Source organism: Schistocerca nitens, chromosome 4 (assembly GCF_023898315.1).
Source record: "Schistocerca nitens isolate TAMUIC-IGC-003100 chromosome 4, iqSchNite1.1, whole genome shotgun sequence".
Lineage (NCBI taxonomy): Eukaryota > Metazoa > Arthropoda > Insecta > Orthoptera > Acrididae > Schistocerca > Schistocerca nitens.
The window spans coordinates 282,618,410-282,637,705 of NC_064617.1; positions in this window are offsets into that span (position 1 = coordinate 282,618,410).

The following is a 19,296-nucleotide window of genomic DNA, read 5'->3' on the forward strand; positions in this document are numbered from 1 at the left end:
GACACCAACCACCACCACCTAAAGAGAAAGCCGCAGCGCGCTCTTGTGACGTCACGCATAGCGGGCCAGGGTTGGTTGGCTCGGTGCTGCGCTGAAAGAATCGAGACGCACGGCCTGCAAATCTTTGTCAAACGGTTTTACAGAATCTGTTCCGTAAAGAATAATTGATTTCTGAAATACTTTAGCTTTATATGGCAGCTTCATGATGAAGTGCCAATCATTTCGATAATGGTCATAACTATTGTGGTATTTGACATATGAGTATCAAATTTGAGAACGTTGCCATCAAAAATAGGGGTCGCTATGAATTTGTGTTTGATGCATATTATACATTCTATTGTTGAGTATGAAATACAGATGAGGTTTTGAAATTTTCGTAAAACTTTTGATCAATATCTGCTTCCAATCTCGAAAAAATTGAGCATCTGCAGCAAGTTCACTTCCGATCGCAACGCGCAGGAATGAAATATTCATAACGCCTCTCATATCTCGTAAGCCGCCGGAGATAACGAAAGGAGATTTTGGCAAATGATACCACGCAAAGAGGAGAGTACTTTGCCGTATGGTTAAAATACGTAACCTTATCTATCCCGATATAGCAGAAGCTATAGTTTATAATTCTCTTTTACCGGTAATGCAATTGGTTAAGACTTATTAATAGCCAGTGAAAACGTACGAGTGCGGGATGTAAATAATATTGCGATATAAATGATAAAACAGGGTACATTTGTGAAAAATGCACTGTGATAAACTACTTTCTTTCTGGACCAGAAGACTGTTATTTACACTCACTTAAGAAATTCTGCACTAATACTGTGTATAATATTAAATTCCTCTGCCTTCAGTATCCACAAATTTATATTTCGTTTTCAAAATCAAAATAAAGCCATTTGAAAACGAATACTATTTACTGCGAACTTTTGCTCACAATTTTAGTCAAATGTATCCAAAATTCAAGATATTCCACTAGAAAAAATAATAATTGTACTAGATATATAGTTTTTACATACCTTCGTGTTCTCAGTGGGTTGGAAATTGTCCCGATGAATCACTGAGAGCCATTTCCGATGCATATTCGGATCTTTCGGAAAGGAAAACAACATTACTTTCGGTCCAGTTCCCTAATTCCCACGACACCTTGGCACACAACATTTGTAAAACATGTTCACAGTAGCTTCACTACACGTAAACACTGTAATCGCTAGTTCTAAGGACGCATGTAGCACTCGATCCAATAAACGTGTAGATAAACAAACGCTTCGAAACACAACATGGTGGCCCACTCGGAGTGACGTCACGACCTGCTATGAATTTCGCGCCGCGGCCTTGTCTCTAGGTGGTGGTGCACCAACCCACCGCCGTGGCAATGTATGTCGGCGGCCTAGATTCGTTCGACAATCAGCTTCAAATGCCGGTTCTCTATATTTTCTCAATAGAGTTTCTCGAAAAGAACCTCACTTCCCTCCAAGGATTCCTATTTGAGTTCCCGAACCATCTGCCTAACACTTACGTGTTGTTCGAACCTACCGATAACAAATCTAGCAGCGCGCCTCTGAATTAATTCTATGTCTTCCTTCAATCCGATCTGGTACGGATCCCAAACACTCTAGGCAGTACTAAAGAACAGCTCGCACCCTGTCCTATATGCGGCCTCCTCCACAGATGAAACCCACTTTCCTAAAATTCTCCCAACAAACCGAAGTCGACCATTCGCCTCACCTACCACAGTTCTCATGTGCTAGTTCCATTTCATATCGCTTTGCAACGCTACGTCCGGATATTTAAACGACTTGACTGTGTCAAGCAAGACACTAGTAATACTGGAACCGAATATTAAAGGTTTGTTCTTCCTACTCATCAACATAACTTATATTTTTCTACATTTAGAGCTAGCTGCCATTCGTCACACCAATTAGAAATTTTGTTTAAGTCACCTTGCATCTTCTCACAGTCACTCAACTTCGACACCTTACCGTACACCACAGCATCGTCAGCAAACAACCACAGACTGTGGCCCACCCTGTCCACCAAATCATTTACGGATATAGATAACAACAGTCGTCCTATCACACACCCCTTGGGCACTCCTGACAATAGCCTTGTCTCTGATAAACATTCGCCGTCGAGGGCAATATGTTGTTGTTGTGGTCTTCAGTCCTCAGACTGGTTTGATGCAGCTCTCCATGCTACTCTATCCTGTGCAAGCTTCTTCATCTCCCAGTACCTACTGCAACCTACATCCTTCTGAATCTGCTTAGTGTATTGATCTCTTGGTCTCCCTCTACGATTTTTACCCTCCACGCTACCCTCCAATGCTAAATTTGTGATCCCTTGATGCCTCAAAACATGTCCTACCAACCGATCCCTTCTTCTAGTCAAGTTGTGCCACAAACTTCTCTTCTCCCCAATCCTATTCAATACTTCCTCATTAGTTACGTGATCTACCCACCTTATCTTCAGCATTCTTCTGTAGCACCACATTTCGAAAGCTTCTATTCTCTTCTTGTCCAAACTAGTTATCGTCCATGTTTCACTTCCATACATGGCTACACTCCATACAAATACTTTCAGAAACGACTTCCTGACACTTAAATCTATACTCGATGTTAACAAATTTCTCTTCTTCAGAAACGATTTCCTTGCCATTGCCAGTCTACATTTTATATCCTGTCTACTTCGACCATCATCAGTTATTTTACTCCCTAAATAGCAAAACTCCTTTACTACTTTAAGTGTCTCATTTCCTAATCTAATCCCCTCAGCATCACCCGATTTAATTTGACTACATTCCATTATCTTCGTTTTGCTTTTGTTGATGTTCATCTTATATCCTCCTTTCAAGACACTGTCCATTCCGTTCAACTGCTCTTCCAAGTCCTTTGCTGTCTCTGGCAATATACTGGGTTCTATTACTTAAGAAGCCTTGTAGCCACTCACATATCAGTAAACGTATTCCATATGCTCACACATTTGATAAGAGCCTGCAGTGGGACACCGTATCAAATGATTTTCGGAAATCTAGAAATTGGAATCTGCCTGTTGCCGTTCATCCATAGACCGCAGTATATCATGCGAGAAAAGGGCAAGCTGAGTTTAGCACGAGCGATGCCTTCCAAAACCATGCTAATTCGTGTACATAAGCTTTTGAATCCCGCTTCGAAGGCGGCGCGTGGGTGTGCTCCTGAGATATGCAAATTAAGTCGAATGAAGGAAGCGAGTAGGAGCAGGTGGGGTAAAGCACTTCGGTACTGCAAGTAAAGTTAAAGCACCTTTACTGGTATATAAACATATACGAACACATTACTTAACTTTTGGTACAGATGAGTACGTGTGTGCAAAGCCGTTCATGTATCAAAGCTAACAGTTACTAGAAGTTACAAAGTCTATACTGGCTTGCCCCACTAGGTCGTCAGCTCTTGATCAACTGGGCAGAAAGTGGAGCGGCGCTCGTTGAGCTCCACAGCGTCGGCTAGAGGGCGCTGTAGTCGGGGTAGTTCGTCCGCTCTCGTAGTGCCAACCTACGCCGTGGCATCGGAACTATCGATACCACATAAGCTTCTGTCTCAAGAAAGTTTATTATACTCCTACTGAGAGTAGCTTCAAGGATTCTTCAGCAAACAGAAATTATGGATATTGGTCTGCAATTTTGCGAGTCCGGTCCTTTACCCTTCTTATGTACTGGAGTGACCAGCGCTTTCTCCAGTCGCTTGGGACTTTGGGCCGGGCCAAAAATTAACTATAAGTGCAAGCTAAGTAAGGGGTCAATGCCGTACTCTATGTAAAACCTAATTGGGATTATTTGCTTTCAAATCTCAGTTGTTTCTATACACCTGGGATGCTTATTATTATGTCGTCCATACTGGGAGCCTGCCCGATGGTCAAATAACAGTATGTCTGTACGATTCTACTCTGTGAAAGATTACTTGAACGCCTGGAGGGATTTATGGAAATCAGGGGAAACCTAAATCTGGATGGTCGGACGCTGGTTTGAACTGTCGTCCTCGCGAATGAGAGACCAGTGTGCTAAACACTGCGCCGCCTGGGTCGGTGCTGCATGCAGAGCTCTGCGAGGGCTTGATCGATGCGAGTTGTCTGCACGGGCCCGCAGCGTGCGAGAGAGAGTGCTAATGCACGGAATAGGTTGGTGCAAGTTGCCGAAGATGACTAATGCTGCCTCGCCTAATAACGCAAGCCGGCCGCGGTTGCCAAGCGGTTCTAGGCGCGTCAGTCCGGAACCGCGCGACTGCTACGGTCGCAGGTTCGAATGCGGCCTCGGGCATGGATGTGTGTGATGTCCCTAGGTTAGTTAGGTTTAAGTAGTTCTAAGTTCTAGGGGACTGATGACCTCAGATGTTAAGTCCCATAGTGCTCAGGGTCATTGTTTTTTAATAACGCAAGCGAGTGAGTGCTTGCCCACTGTCACGCGGATGTTACGCATTTGTCCAAAGCCGCGTGGATAACAAGAGCTCGCACTCACGTAATACAGGCTGCGAATTTGGATTGTACGTGTGCACGATGTGCTTCCCTTACCATTACGTCTTGTGCTTCCTTCTTGTTTTTAGTTATAGTAATACTCAGTCTCTGTGGTGATATTTTATGAATCTCAGATGAACATAATAAAGTTCTCCGTAGCAAAAATAGAAAATCACAAGCTGAAAAGAAATTCTGAATGCATTCCAGTGCTTGCCGAGCCCGTTGGTGCCGTTACGTTTTGACGAAGCGTGTCTAAAGCAGCCTTCCAGCCTGTCTGCCCCTATCTCCGCCGCAACCGTTAGAGCGTCACAACCCGCCGCAACGGAGACACAAGAGCTCATTTGTACTGAAGCAGAGTGGTTAAAGCACTCCAGCTTGGGTTTCCGCAAGCGTGGTAAGCTTCATGGCACACGTTGAGCTTGCTGCGCGTGGCAACACGTTGCCCTTTCAGTCCAATTTGACTAGTCAGGTGAATGTTTATGTAGGTAGTTTCACTGCAGCTCATTTATCATAACGGCGGCGCGGCAGCAGCAAAATGATGAAACCAAGCTTAAAGGAGATTGACGACAAATTAAGAACTGATGAATGTTTACGAGTCACAAAACAAACCCAAGTGCAGCAGGGGAAAGTATTTGTGTGTTTATGAGGCAGCTTCAAATAAATTGGAAGGTGTCTCGGAATGCAAATTGTGTGAAACGTTACTCATTCGAAAACCTCGAGAATGTTACGACACGTTTGGAAATTTGACCATCAGCTTACTCACTCCATAAATAATTTATAAGAGGACAAAAACTTAGCGGTCGACACGTGTGTGGAACTGTGTGCTAAGGCATTTTATTAGTGCGTAATATAGGCTTTCTAAATGCACGGCAAACACTGAATAGGAAAAAAATATGGCTCAGTGGATATTAGAAACCACATTCTGGTCGTATGCAACGTAGGGGAAAGAAAGTTTATTTCGAAAGAAAAGCTTCCTCTTTCAGACATGTACTTTTTAGATTAATGTAATATGAAAAACTAGCTTCGTGTTTGCGAAAATCCATTTGCGGAGTTCAGAATTAACTACTTTGGCCACTTAGAATCAATTCAGCGAACCCGCAGCACACATCATGCAAAAATCCACTCCTGGAAATTGAAATAAGAACACCGTGAATTCATTGTCCCAGGAAGGGGAAACTTTATTGACACATTCCTGGGGTCAGATACATCACATGATCACACTGACAGAACCACAGGCACATAGACACAGGCAACAGAGCATGCACAATGTCGGCACTAGTACAGTGTATATCCACCTTTCGCAGCAATGCAGGCTGCTATTCTCCCATGGAGACGATCGTAGAGATGCTGGATGTAGTCCTGTGGAACGGCTTGCCATGCCATTTCCACCTGGCGCCTCAGTTGGACCAGCGTTCGTGCTGGACGTGCAGACCGCGTGAGACGACGCTTCATCCAGTCCCAAACATTCTCAATGGGGGACAGATCCGGAGATCTTGCTGGCCAGGGTAGTTGACTTACACCTTCTAGAGCACGTTGGGTGGCACGGGATACATGCGGACGTGCATTGTCCTGTTGGAACAGCAAGTTCCCTTGCCGGTCTAGGAATGGTAGAACGATGGGTTCGATGACGGTTTGGATGTACCGTGCACTATTCAGTGTCCCCTCGACGATCACCAGTGGTGTACGGCCAGTGTAGGAGATCGCTCCCCACACCATGATGCCGGGTGTTGGCCCCGGGTGCCTCGGTCGTATGCAGTCCTGATTGTGGCGCTCACCTGCACGGCGCCAAACACGCATACGACCATCATTGGCACCAAGGCATAAGCGACTCTCATGGCTGAAGACGACACGTCTCCATTCGTCCCTCCATTCACGCCTGTCGCGACACCACTGGAGGCGGGCTGCACGATGTTGGGGCGTGAGCGGAAGACGGCCTAACGGTGTGCGGGACCGTAGCCCAGCTTCATGGAGACGGTTGCGAATGGTCCTCGCCGATACCCCAGGAGCAACAGTGTCCCTAATTTGCTGGGAAGTGGCGGTGCGGTCCCCTACGGCACTGCGTAGGATCCTACGGTCTTGGCGTGCATCCGTGCGTCGCTGCGGTCCGGTCCCAGGTCGACGGGCACGTGCACCTTCCGCCGACCACTGGCGACAACATCGATGTACTGTGGAGACCTCACGCCCCACGTGTTGAGCAATTCGGCGGTACGTCCACCCGGCCTCCCGCATGCCCACTATACGCCCTCGCTCAAAGTCCGTCAACTGCACATACGGTTCACGTCCACGCTGTCGCGGCATGCTACCAGTGTTAAAGACTGCGATGGAGCTCCGTATGCCACGGCAAACTGGCTGACACTGACGGCGGCGGTGCACAAATGCTGCGCAGCTAGCGCCATTCGACGGCCAACACCGCGGTTCCTGGTGTGTCCGCTGTGCCGTGCGTGTGATCATTGCTTGTACAGCCCTCTCGCAGTGTCCGGAGCAAGTATGGTGGGTCTGACACACCGGTGTCAATGTGTTCTTTTTTCCATTTCCAGGAGTGTAATTAAAACTGGTGTAACTGGGGTCATACATGGTGACAGTTACTGGACTATACGAAATAAAATCGTCATAATTTCTAAACGGTTTGCGTTAGGACATTCAAACTGCACGGCTGGCCGCGGAGCATGATGGGAATTAGTATGCTCGTTATGGTTTGGTTTGGTGGCGAAGCACACTTTCATGTGGATCGGTTCGTCAATAAGCAAAATTGGCGCGTCAAGGGGACTGAGAATCCGCATTTCGCGTTCGAGAAGTCTCTCCACCCTCAACGGGTGATTGGCTGGTGTGCAATGTACTGTGACGAAATAATGGGTGCGATATTCCTTGATGGCACGGTGACTACCGAACGGTACGTGAAGGGTTCATGCAACACGGAGCTCGACCCCATGGAAGCAGGAGAGTGTTTGACGTCATGGAGAGGCACTTTGGGGACTGCTTTCTGGCTCTGGGGCACCCAAAGGCTACTGGCATGATGGACCTCGATTGGACGCCATATTCTCCGGATATGCGCACATGCGATTCCTTTTTGTGGTGCCATTTTGAAGACAGGATGTACAGCAATGACCCCAAAATCATTGCTGGGCTGAAAAGAGCCATTCAAGAGGTCATCGACAGTACCGATGTTCCGAAACTTCAGCAGATCAATCAGAATTTCACTATTCGTCTGCGCCACATCATCTTCAATGATGGCAGACATATCGAACATGCCATAACCTAAATCCGAATATCTGTAGTGACGTATACATGTTAGACAAAGTGTGGGAACGCCGTAGTTTGTAACTAATTTACGTTTTTTCATATAGTTAAATAACTGTTACCTTGTCTTGGGCTAGCACACACTAAAGTTACAGAAACTAGACTTCAGAAACCTTACTGTAGTTGGCATTGGACAATAAGGATATCTTCAGGTTTTTAGGTACAAAGGATCTCGTCTTTCAGAGGTCGCAAGCAGAAAACATGTATTACAGGTGACCTGCTGATGTTTAGAATTTAGAATGGAAAAATACTAGCCTATTTCCTATAAAATTAAATGAACAAACCCGAAGGACGCCGAAGAGGAAAAAAGGACAAATGAAATCCGCTATTTTCTGGTCTACCAAGACCCAAAATGAATATATGTTTCATTGAGCCCCGTCCCGTGGTTCTCGGGTAAAAAGAAACTGCCCATCAATTTCGGAACCTTACTCAAGAAACTACACTGAAAGCGTACTGAATAAACTGCTACGTTACATAGCACAGCGAGAAGACGGTCGGGCAAGCAAGATTCCTTTAGCCTGTTTGGGTTGGACATAGCTTGGCTTGGATTGCAGTGAAGCAGCCTGCCCGTTCTGCTGGTAACGCGCGGCATCTTGCCTGTCTGGCTAACAAGCAAATATGGGCAGGTAAAATGCGGAATGTGTGCACCTCTGGTGTAACGTTCATGTTCCATTAGCCGAGTGGTAGGTCCACGCGCCTGTTGCGCCGCACTCGGTGAGTGTGCATCCGCATGATAGTAAGTGCGCTAACTCCAGACCGCGTGCTTCCGCAAAAAGTGCAAAGTGAGTGATAGTAGGGAATGATGTCTGCTCTCGCGGGTTCGCCACGCGGAGGCAGTGCTCTAACTGCGTCTCCGTCTTTTTCCGTGGCGGTGAATCTGTGGTGTCACTGCCAGACACCACACTTGCTAGGTGGTAGCTTAAATCGGCCGCGGTCCATTAGTACATGTCGGACCCGCGTGTCGCCACTGTGTGATCGCAGACCGAGCGCCACCACACGGCAGGTCTCGAGAGACGTACGAGAACTCGCCCCAGTTGTACGGCGACGTTGCTAGCGACTATACTGACGAAGCCTTTGCTCTCATTTGCCGAGAGACAGAATAGCCTTTAGCTAAGTTAATGGCTACGACTTAGCAAGGCGCCAATTGTCACAGTGCATGTATCCTACGAGTCTCATTTGTATAGTCAAGATAGATGTATCACAAGGATTGATTAAAAGTTATGTATATTCCAAAGATACGTATTTTCTTTATAGTATTCAATACGTATCCTGTTCCAGACTTGACGCCAGTCGGCGTGTGTGTACGCGTGCCTTTCGGCTTCCTCCTCAGTGTGGCGTGACTAGCTTGTTACGCCACAACAGAATCCACGTATTCCCGCTGCTTACTCTACTTCCTTGTCTCGGGTTCATAGTGATTCAGCGCTCGTTGACACAGCCGCAACATTCGCGCTGCTGTTTCGTTTGAAGCCTTCTGAACAGTCACGACAACATATGCCGTCTTCAAAATGTCTTTAAAGTTACTGAAAACTGATCCATGACTTCTGCAGCGAAGTCGAAATAAACTTGGTAACATGTGAACGGACATTATCCTGCAACATAAAGATGCAGTCCGACGATATTCCTTGGCGTTTGGACTTGATGGCTCGCTTCAGTTTTTGCAAACTGCCCACGCACAGCTGTTCGTTACTTGTGGCGCTGTGTTCCAGAAAGTCAATGAGTAGCGGACCTTTGCAGTCATAGAAGAACATGATCATGAAGTTCCCGGAGCTGGTGTGCCTGTTGTTTCGACTGCGCTGCAGAAGTTTGGCTGGAAAGTCCTTACACATCCTCGTACAGTCACGATCTCTTCACATGCGATTTCCTTACTTTTGGAGCCCTAAAGAAGTTCGTGGCTGTTGATTGGCTTCGGAGGAACTGGTTCACGCCTGGGTACAATCATGGTTCCGTAGGCAACCGCATCAATTTTTCCATGAAGGCATTGACTGTTTCATCTCATAGTGAGATAATATCACCGATTATGGCGATTACCTTTGAAATAAAAACAATTTACTTACTTTTTAGGGTTCCGTACCTCAATCGGTTAAAACTGAACCTTCATAGGAACGCTTTGCTGGCCGTCTCTCTCTCTCTCTCTCTCTCTCTCTCTGTCCGACAGTTAAAAACCATTTTTCTAAGGAACAGGTTGACGTATCAAGTTGACATTTATGTCACATACTAAGGTCCATAGGCCCCCTTGGCGGTGTAATAAACGTTAGTTTGTAAATCAGTGCAACCTAAATATGCGGTCATTTAGTTCACATATTTTGAAAACGAAGGAGAGAAACACAGCAATCCGTCGCAATTCCATTAGTTTTTATTACTCTTGCATATCTAGCTTTCGGCTATAAATAGCCATCTTCTGTGCATTTGAGCTACAATCACAAACTCGCGGCAGTGCGTGTCACCATACGATCTTACTGGTGAATAGGCAGAAGGAAACGGAGGCGTTTGTTTACAGCAAGTACGTGCTTTGATTCTCGTAAATTCACTCATCAAAACCTGCAGGCTACTTCCCGTTGGGCTGGAGTCATGAAATTTTGCACTTAAAATGGTTTCACAGTAAAACCAAAAGAAAAAATTGCGGCAGCTGTAAATCTGTAATTATATTACACGCATTTTTTTTTCATTTGTTATCATGCTGTCTGTCTGTATGTCTGGCCGTCCGTCTCTTAAGATCCCTTTTCCTCAGGAACGGGTGGACGAACATCAAGTTGAAATTTATGTTTCATACTAACGCCTATGGTCCCTGGGGTGTATGATAAATGTTAGATTCTAAGTCAATGCAGTCAAGACGTACGATCATTTACGTCACACACATTTTAATACACACTCACTCATCGAAACTTATAGGGTACTTTCCGTTGATCCACAATGATGAAATTTGGCAAGTGCAAGTAAAGGAAAGCATAATCCGAAAATTTGTGATTTGTAATTGTATGATATGAAATTTTTTTTTGTCATTTGTTACCCGACGTCAAGCTTGAAATTAGAACATTAGTTCTGCATTCAGGCTGACTGGGTCACAATAGTAAAAAATCAAACATCAAGCAACGAATGACTTTATTGCTAACATGAATTTATCCACTATTACCTGGCCTTTTTTTCCATACGTCATGTTTTCATTTTACTGTCATTTATATTTCTCTTACCCTATAGGGAGGCTGCTGTGTGCCAAGACTTCTAGATATGTGGGTCGATTTCGTTTCAGTTGTGTACCAAGACTACCCCGCATTTACTGTGTTTGGGACGAATAATATACTTTGACTTATTTAAAAGAGCTCTCTGTTATTGGTCTGTAGCTTTCCCCCTTTGACTTATTTAAAAGTGCTCTCTGTTATTGGTCTGTAGCTTTCCCCCTGACCTCTTAATGCTTTATGGTATTGATTTTAGCAATCAAAACACTTGCACTAAGTGAATAGGTCTGATGTTTCCACAGTCAGTGGACGGAAGATTGTGTAACCTCCCCACAATAAAATAATATAAATAATATTCACATTTAGCGTAATTACCCAACAGTGAAAATATGTATAGCGTTGGCATTTAGTATAACCTAGCAACAGTTTACTATTCCGTAACCTACTAATAATAACGTGACTAATTTATCAATAAAATTGTGACTCACTTATAACCTTTCAATAATTGAGTGTGAATTTAAACTGGTAAGTTTTCGACGTCTGCATTGCTGCGTTATGGCCCTGAAGAAACATACTGAATAAATTGAAAATTCTTACCTCAATAAAGTCGCCGGATAACGCGTATCTATCTGCTCCTATATGAAACTAAACTTTTCCGGCGCATCCCTGTGCAATGCTGGCCGATAGTTTTGTCATGTATAAAAATAAACAACTGATTTTTATTTACAATAATCAGGATGATAATGGATTGGAGAAATTAGTAAATTCTTTAAATTGAGATGAATAGTTGTCAAAAGTTAATTTTTTTATGAGAAAGATTATTATTAAGAGACTTTTTTAAAACATTTTACATGGGACCTGTTATAACAATAGTACATATGCGCGAGGGTGCTTTTACCATATACTACATTGCTCGGGCTCCGTCATCGCTCCCCACGACCGGCCCAGCCAACACGATACACCACACTGATCGCTACTACTATTCCTACTGCTACACAGTTCTTACTGCGTACAACACTGCTATCTGGTCTCAGATTCTCTTATAGCTTACATATCGCAGGCAGCGCGTGAGCAAACCATCGAAATTACATCAGCTCGAGTGCGCTAGCAACAAATTCCTTAATCATGGACCTCTTACAATTGGTAGGTGAGAATTTCTTACTCTGCCAACAGGGTAACGGTGGCAGGTAGTACCTCTGATTCCTCAGTCATTCGACGTTTACAGACAGTACACATCAGCAAGAGTTAAAAAAAAAAAAACAGCAACAACAACAAATACGGAACATTATTTGTTCGAGGTGATAATTAAAACTTTATGACTGACCCTCGCTTACAGTGCAGAGTCTCCAAATGCCAACGAAAAAAAACTTTGCTTGAGCCCCGCACATCTGGCCGCTCGTTGGAAAGCGTCACATTTAGCTGTCAAAGGTCCATCAATCTAGACCAGTCGCAAACGACGGCTGCTCGCAGCGTCTCGCTACAGCCGGCCTCCCAAGGGCGACGCTACAAAGCGCCCAGCAGAAATAAGCGTTCCAATTCGCGCGGGTGTTTATGCCGCTGCCCTGTGGCCCACATAGGCCCGCGGCGACGGCACGTCTCCCCGCAGGCGTCTGTTTGCGTAACCCTGAACGCCACGTTACGTTCGGGCCAGCCTTCGCGCGGCCGCCCTTCGATCACGGCTGGCAACTAGCGATCGCTCGTATCGCACAGCAAACACCGTATTCATTACGGCGATAACGGACAAATATTGTTCTCCGCCCTTGGGCCGTACTTGGTTTCATTGCCACGGCGGATGGGCGAGCGGGCGATAACAAGTTATCGAGAGGACAGTGTTCCCACCGCTGAATTTACCTCCGGGGGCCGACTTGACCTCGTCACAGATTGAGGATGACCCGGTTACGACCGGCAGTAAACACGGCCGCCATTTGGGTCCCGTCAATTAAAAAAAAATTCCCGCGTCAGAGACGCCACGCGCCGCAAGGTGGCGTGCGGAGCATAGATTTTATCGTATTTATAATGACTAACGCTTTCTGGAAACGTCCGTTCTCCTCAGAACTTCCACACACCGCCATGATGTCGTACTCCGGACGAAAAATTGTCCGAAAAGATGACGTGGAAGAACTTACAACGAAAGCAAATGGAGCTTCATCATACACAGTGTGTCCCAGTGTAAGTTTCTAATAGAAAATTAGTTGTATGTGAAAGAAAACTGAATAAATTGATTTCAAAAGCTTTCTTGTGAGTCCAGTCCACTCACTTTACGAAACACATTCTTATATTGGGTAACTAGTTCTTATATTTGTGTTCGTTTGCTATCCAGTTCCTTAGCCGCGTGGTATTAGGCGCCTTGTCACGGTCCGCGCGGCTCCCCCCGTCGAAGGTTCGAGTCCTCCCTCGGGCACGAGTGTGTGTGTGTCGTCCTTAGCGTACGTTAGTTTAAGTTAGATTAAGTAGTGTGTAAGCTTAGGGACCGATGACCTCTGCAGGTTGGTCCCATAACACCTTACCACAAATTTCCAAAAAAATTATCCATTTCCTCCTTTACGTAGTCCACGATAAGCTTATCATGAGCATCGAGAAACTTTTTTACTCGTCCGACCAGCCTATTCAAAAATCGTTCCAATGGCTCTCAGCACTATGGGACTTAACATCTGACGTCATCAGTCCCCTAGAACTTAGAACTACTTAAACCTAACTAACCTAAGGACATCACACACATCCATACCCGAGGCAGGATTCGAACCTGCTACTGTAGCAGTCGCACGGTTTCGGTCTAAAGCGCCTAGAACTGCTCGGCCACCGCGGCCGGGATCAGCCTATTGTCTCTGTCGAGTTCACGTACTCGTTCCCTTTCTCCTCGTTCCTTTTCCTTAGTTATCTCTTACAAGTAATACTGGTCTTTCTTTCAACCATTGCGCGAACACTGAAATGGACAGATATTGAAATAAATGTTCGCGGAAAAGACAATCAAGTGACATAGCTCAGTAGTGGGAAGGCGTCTGCACCGTATGACCTGTTGCTCTCTAGCACGTTTATCGTAGGTCGCTATAACAACAAAGGCAGCCAAGCGATTGAAAAAAAAGAGTGTCGAATGTTTTAACGTACAATCGTCGAAATGATGAGCATTGTTATAAGTCTATACCGCTGGCGTCAGTGTGTTGTAGAATTACGAACATGTTCTGGGTTCACACATTATGATGTTTCTGCGGAACGAAAATCTTCTCTATAAACAACACTATAAAGAGAGTCACTGTGAAACACATGAAATCCAGAGCCCCGTAGACAAAAGCGCCCATGTCGATACCTTTCTTCTTTACTTGAGCAAGGTGTTCTTCGTAGTTCCGCAGCGTCCTTTAGTGAACAAAATACGAACTTAATGCCTACTGTCACAGATTTGCGACTGGAATCAGGATTCTGTAGGAGACAGAAATCTGTATGTTGTTCTCGACGTGACGAAATCGATACAAGGGACTTTTGGACCATTACTGTTTACTTACTGATTATTCACTAGGTCAATTATAGATTGAGCCGAGATAAAAATTGCGCGTTCTGTGAAGCAGTCGCCCTCCGTTTCTGGCGGTGGCGCCGCTGTGGCAATCGCAGCTTTGGTGTCTCCCTCTGGTGGGAAAGCGGAAAGGTTGCCTGTTCACGTGCATTTAAGGGGCGCTATAAGCTCGACTGTGGCAGGTGGTCAGTCGGAGTGAGGCTGGGTCAGTCTCGCGTCACCAGTTGCTGGTCTGTCTCTCGTTCGCATTTGTGCGGCAGTGAGTGTCTGTCTGTCGTCGGAGTGCTAGTATGGCTGTCGTTTGGATCAAACCTTAAATCCAGAAAATGAGAGTATTGCCACTCCGCCAGTAACAGAACTCAGCTAGTGGTCGCCCGGTCGGGGGCTTAGTTGCTGCATCTGAGTCTGCGCGTTAGGCCGCCAGTCTGCTCGAGTTGCTTGGGCAACGGTTATTAGCGGTTGGATCGGTCGGTTGGTCGGTCGCACACTGAGACACAAGATGACTGGTCTGCCTTGAGCGTCGGCGCATGTGAGGTCCCCACGTGAGTCCAGTGGGCAGCGCCGTATAGAAAGGGGTAGTGGCTTCGCGGTCGACACGAGAGCAACAGGAGTCAAACCACGACATCGGGCTGGCCGGGGCGAGCTGCGACGCCGTGAGACGGGAGATCGGCGCTCCTTCCTGCGTCCGTTGAAGCGGCTGGCAGCGGACGGTTCGGAGAGCGTTGGGGGTGCTGCGCCAGGCCTTCGACAGAAATCGCAGTTTATTAGAAGTTAAGTGATTGGAAATATGTTGTTTCATTTACTTGTTAAATTCTACTTGTTTTCTTGGTGAGGTCACCAGCCGCTTTGTTTTGGGGTCGTCCCACCATTCTTCACCGTTTGCCCACCTGCAGGAAGGTGGTTATTTATGAATTGAGTGGTTCGTTTTCCCTTGTGGAGTTGGGTTGGGTTAGAGCAATCTGCGGTTTGGGTTGTTCAGTAATCCCCCTGTCAATCTGCTATACGTTAATAGCTGCCTCTGTCAGGTTTGTCAGATTCGGTGTTAACGAGTTTATTGCTTAAGGTGTAAAGACCGAATTCCTGAAATATGTTTTTATCTTGCCTATCATCTTGCGAGGTGGTATATGTGTAATGTAGAGCATGTTGGTACATTTGTTGTAAAACTGCATTTCATGGATTTTATTTAAAAAGCCATTTTAGTATATAAAGTTGCCACCCTTCCACCATAAGAGTTCTTTTAAAAACAAGCTGCACTTTCGGTGGCAAATAATTTTTAATGTGAGTGTTTTGTACCACTTCCATCCCTCTTACGGGGTGCATACTTTATGTGTTTGTGTGAGTTGTTATAAAAATTTTTAGTTTAAAGATATCTGGTGTGTTGCAGATTTGCACCAGTGTAGTCTTTCAGACGTTATTGTGAGCGGTCGTGACTACGGCTGTGTTAAAAGGGAGCTGTAAGGTTCTCAGCCTGAAAGCTCATACTATAAAAAAAATCGTTATTTCTGCCTCTGAATAAATTGTAACTTGATATTTACAGGGTGCTTTCTGATTATAATTTTAAAGCTGTTTCAAGAAGAAAAAGGCTTTAGGAATAAAATTTCCATTTATTAAATTTTTTTTTTAAATTTGTTTCTTCAGTTACCATTGGCAACTATTCCACGCTCACATACTGTGATTAAATGTGTTAATGTTCTTGATGAATCGCTAGTAAATAAAGTAAATTCTTAAGAAAAGGTTTTGAAAGTAAATTCACGGTTCATAGATATATTAAACAGTAATGGATTCATCACTCAATGCTTGTTCGTGAAACTTTGTAGATAGACTTTTGCATGGTAGGTGGTTTCGTTCTTCAATAAACCTCAGGTTTGTCAACGTTTCGGTGACCCCACTCTGTGAACCAAACAAACCTGTGACAATCGTGCTGATTTCTTTTCATAAGCTCAGTATCGCTGTTAGTCTTATTTTTTATCGGTCCCACACGTTAGAGTGACATATAAGTCAGGTCATACAAATGATTTTCAAGCTTCCTCTTTTGTAGACTAACTACATATGAACCGAAGTATATCACCTGTTTTACCTGGATTGGGCCCACGTAATCATTTCATTTTGTATCTCCACAAACTATTACTGCCATGCACTTCTATGACTTGAGTGATACGAATTGTGACTTTTTTTTAAAGTCGTGTCACAAACATCGATATAAAGACACACAGAGATGAAATTACGGAATACATAAAGCAAAGAATCTAAAGCATACATACCCAACAGGGGTATATAGGTTGAATACTGGAAACAACAGTATATCTTAAGCTATCCAGAATCTCATACCAGAGTATTGTGGCAAACATAGGAATTGTCGGGACAACTCCGGCTGACTATATAATAGCTTACAGCTGCTTCAATAAACCTTTCAATGTAACAATTGAAAGAAGGGAGACGTAGTCTGATTTACTGACGGGTCGCAAAAAGACGAAGGCGATGGATAGGGATACGGGATCGCAGTATTTACACTTATTCAGACAACAAAGCAGCTCTGAAATCTGTATCAGCCCCTGCAACGAGATCAAAGATCTTTGCAGAATGCCATGAAGCCTTTGTGAGACTAGAGGAAGGCAACAGGGTAAACCTGCTATGGGTCTCTGGTTACTCAGGAATCGGTGGCAGTGAACGAACCCGTAATCTGGCCAGGGCAGGTGCAATGTCTCCATTTATTGGGCCGGAACCTCTGCTAACGGTCACTGAGGCAATGTAAAATGAAAGCTATGTAGTTGGATCAGGAGGCAGCACGTTGAATACAGATCTTAGATCCAAAAACAAAAACATAGCTGATGATACTGAAGCCCTGTTTCAAGAGAGGTTCTGTAATCTTGAAATTCAACAGGAGACAGATTAATCTCATAGTACGACTTGTGGCGATGGTAATGTTAAGAAACACCTACACACGATGGGTACAGAGGAAGAAGGCCCCAGGTGTAGAATGTGTGGTGAGGAGGATGAAACCGCGCCTGATCTTCCAGTGCGCAGCGTTGTGGGGTGGACAGACACAGAATATTCGGGTCATCATATCCTGAAGAAATCGTGTCTAATAAGGAACAAGTAAAGGGTCTTCTCCTATCCTTTAAGGGTACCAGTTGGCGTTACTAGAGCCACAGGGTGCGAATTGGCACAATAAACCAAGTTTCCTTGCGGGCACCTGTGAAGTGGGAGCACTGTTGTTTTTGTCTCCCTGCGCTAATCATATCAGATCAAATCAGTCAAACATATTCAGGCATACAGACAAGGAAAACTACACCACGGATGACTAAAAGCAGACCACTGCAAGCGCATTTGGAGCAGCCAGAAGTAGATCTTCCTCGGTGCAGGATGAGGGACAGAACAGGTGACAGAGCAGATTTTTCAGGGTTCCATTTCTCTGCGGTCGCCATCGGTATTGAGGTCTGGTAATCGCCAATTTTTCCTATTACGTGTTGATCTTCCGACTCAGAGAGTAGGCGATTACGAGCAAGCCACTTCTTTTGATGGCCAGGAGGAAGAGTTTTAGATAGTTGAGCCCATTGGGAAACATTTACAACTCGTCCTTCCCATATTCCCATTCTTGCCTTGGAACGAGTCGTTTGCAACTTGTTTCTTGTTTTCATGAAGGTTCCCCTGGACCTTAGTCTCTGCACAGTTGGTACACAGTCATGTAAACCATGGCGGGCTTGGTGACCAAGTTTGTTGGTTTCACGCTGTCAGTAACCTAACGACCGATGTCTGAGGGAGCAATACATGCCAGATAATGTTCAAATGGTTCAAATGGCTCTGAGCACTATGGGACTTAACATCTTAGGTCATCAGTCCCCTAGAACTTAGAACTACTTAAACCTAAGTAACCTAAGGACATCACACACATCCATGCCCGAGGCAGGATTCGAACCTGCGACCGTAGCAGTCCCGCGGTTCCGGACTGCAGCGCCTAGAACTGCACGACCACCGCGAACGGCCCAGATAATGTACCTTGGCGTTATGGCTCATTGATATTGTAGATGAAGGGTACTATGTTTTTGCGCTTTTTGCAGTGCACCAATTTATATTACTGAAAATTTCAGCCAAGATGTCTCTTTTTGCACCACTCTGAAACCCAATATCTAACTTGGTATTCATGCAGTTCTTTTTCAGATATCACTTCACTATGTTTAATTTCTCAACAACGAAAAGTCTGAGGTTCCAGTTAATATCGTATTTCGTGTCATTAATATACAACATGACAGCAAGGGTCTCAACACACCTGCCTCTGTCAATAATTTTCCTCCCATTTACTATGCTGCATCCAACGTATCGAGATATTTTCAGTCCACCACAACATACGATAACAAAGTTCCCTAATTAGGGGCTGTGGTAATTGGAAAGGAATTCCTATCCCTTATTACCAAAATAACAGAGAATACTGCGCACGTAATCTCTCTAGGGGATCTGAGAGTACGAGAGACGTAAACACGTTTCTGACAGACAGACGCTATTCGGTTTCGCCTGTAGTCTTTTTGGGCGTGTTTTCTCCCCCGTTCTGGGATAAAGACCGCTCGTTTGAACTAGTGAAAAGCTGCAATCTTGGTCCCGTGAACGCAAACAACCGCCAGACCACCGATATAACTCGCTTACTTGACACCATATTTACACACTGGTAAAGTTGCCATCTGGATCCCGTGAACGTAAACAACCGTCACATCACCAAGGTAACGCGCGCGACGCCTACTCGTTACCAGATGTTCTTACTGGTAGTTATTAAAGACGTATAAATAGAACTTGTCTTTCATATGTAAAACAGCTCCTCCGAAAATGACGGCTTGGTATGTAATCCCGCACTATCGG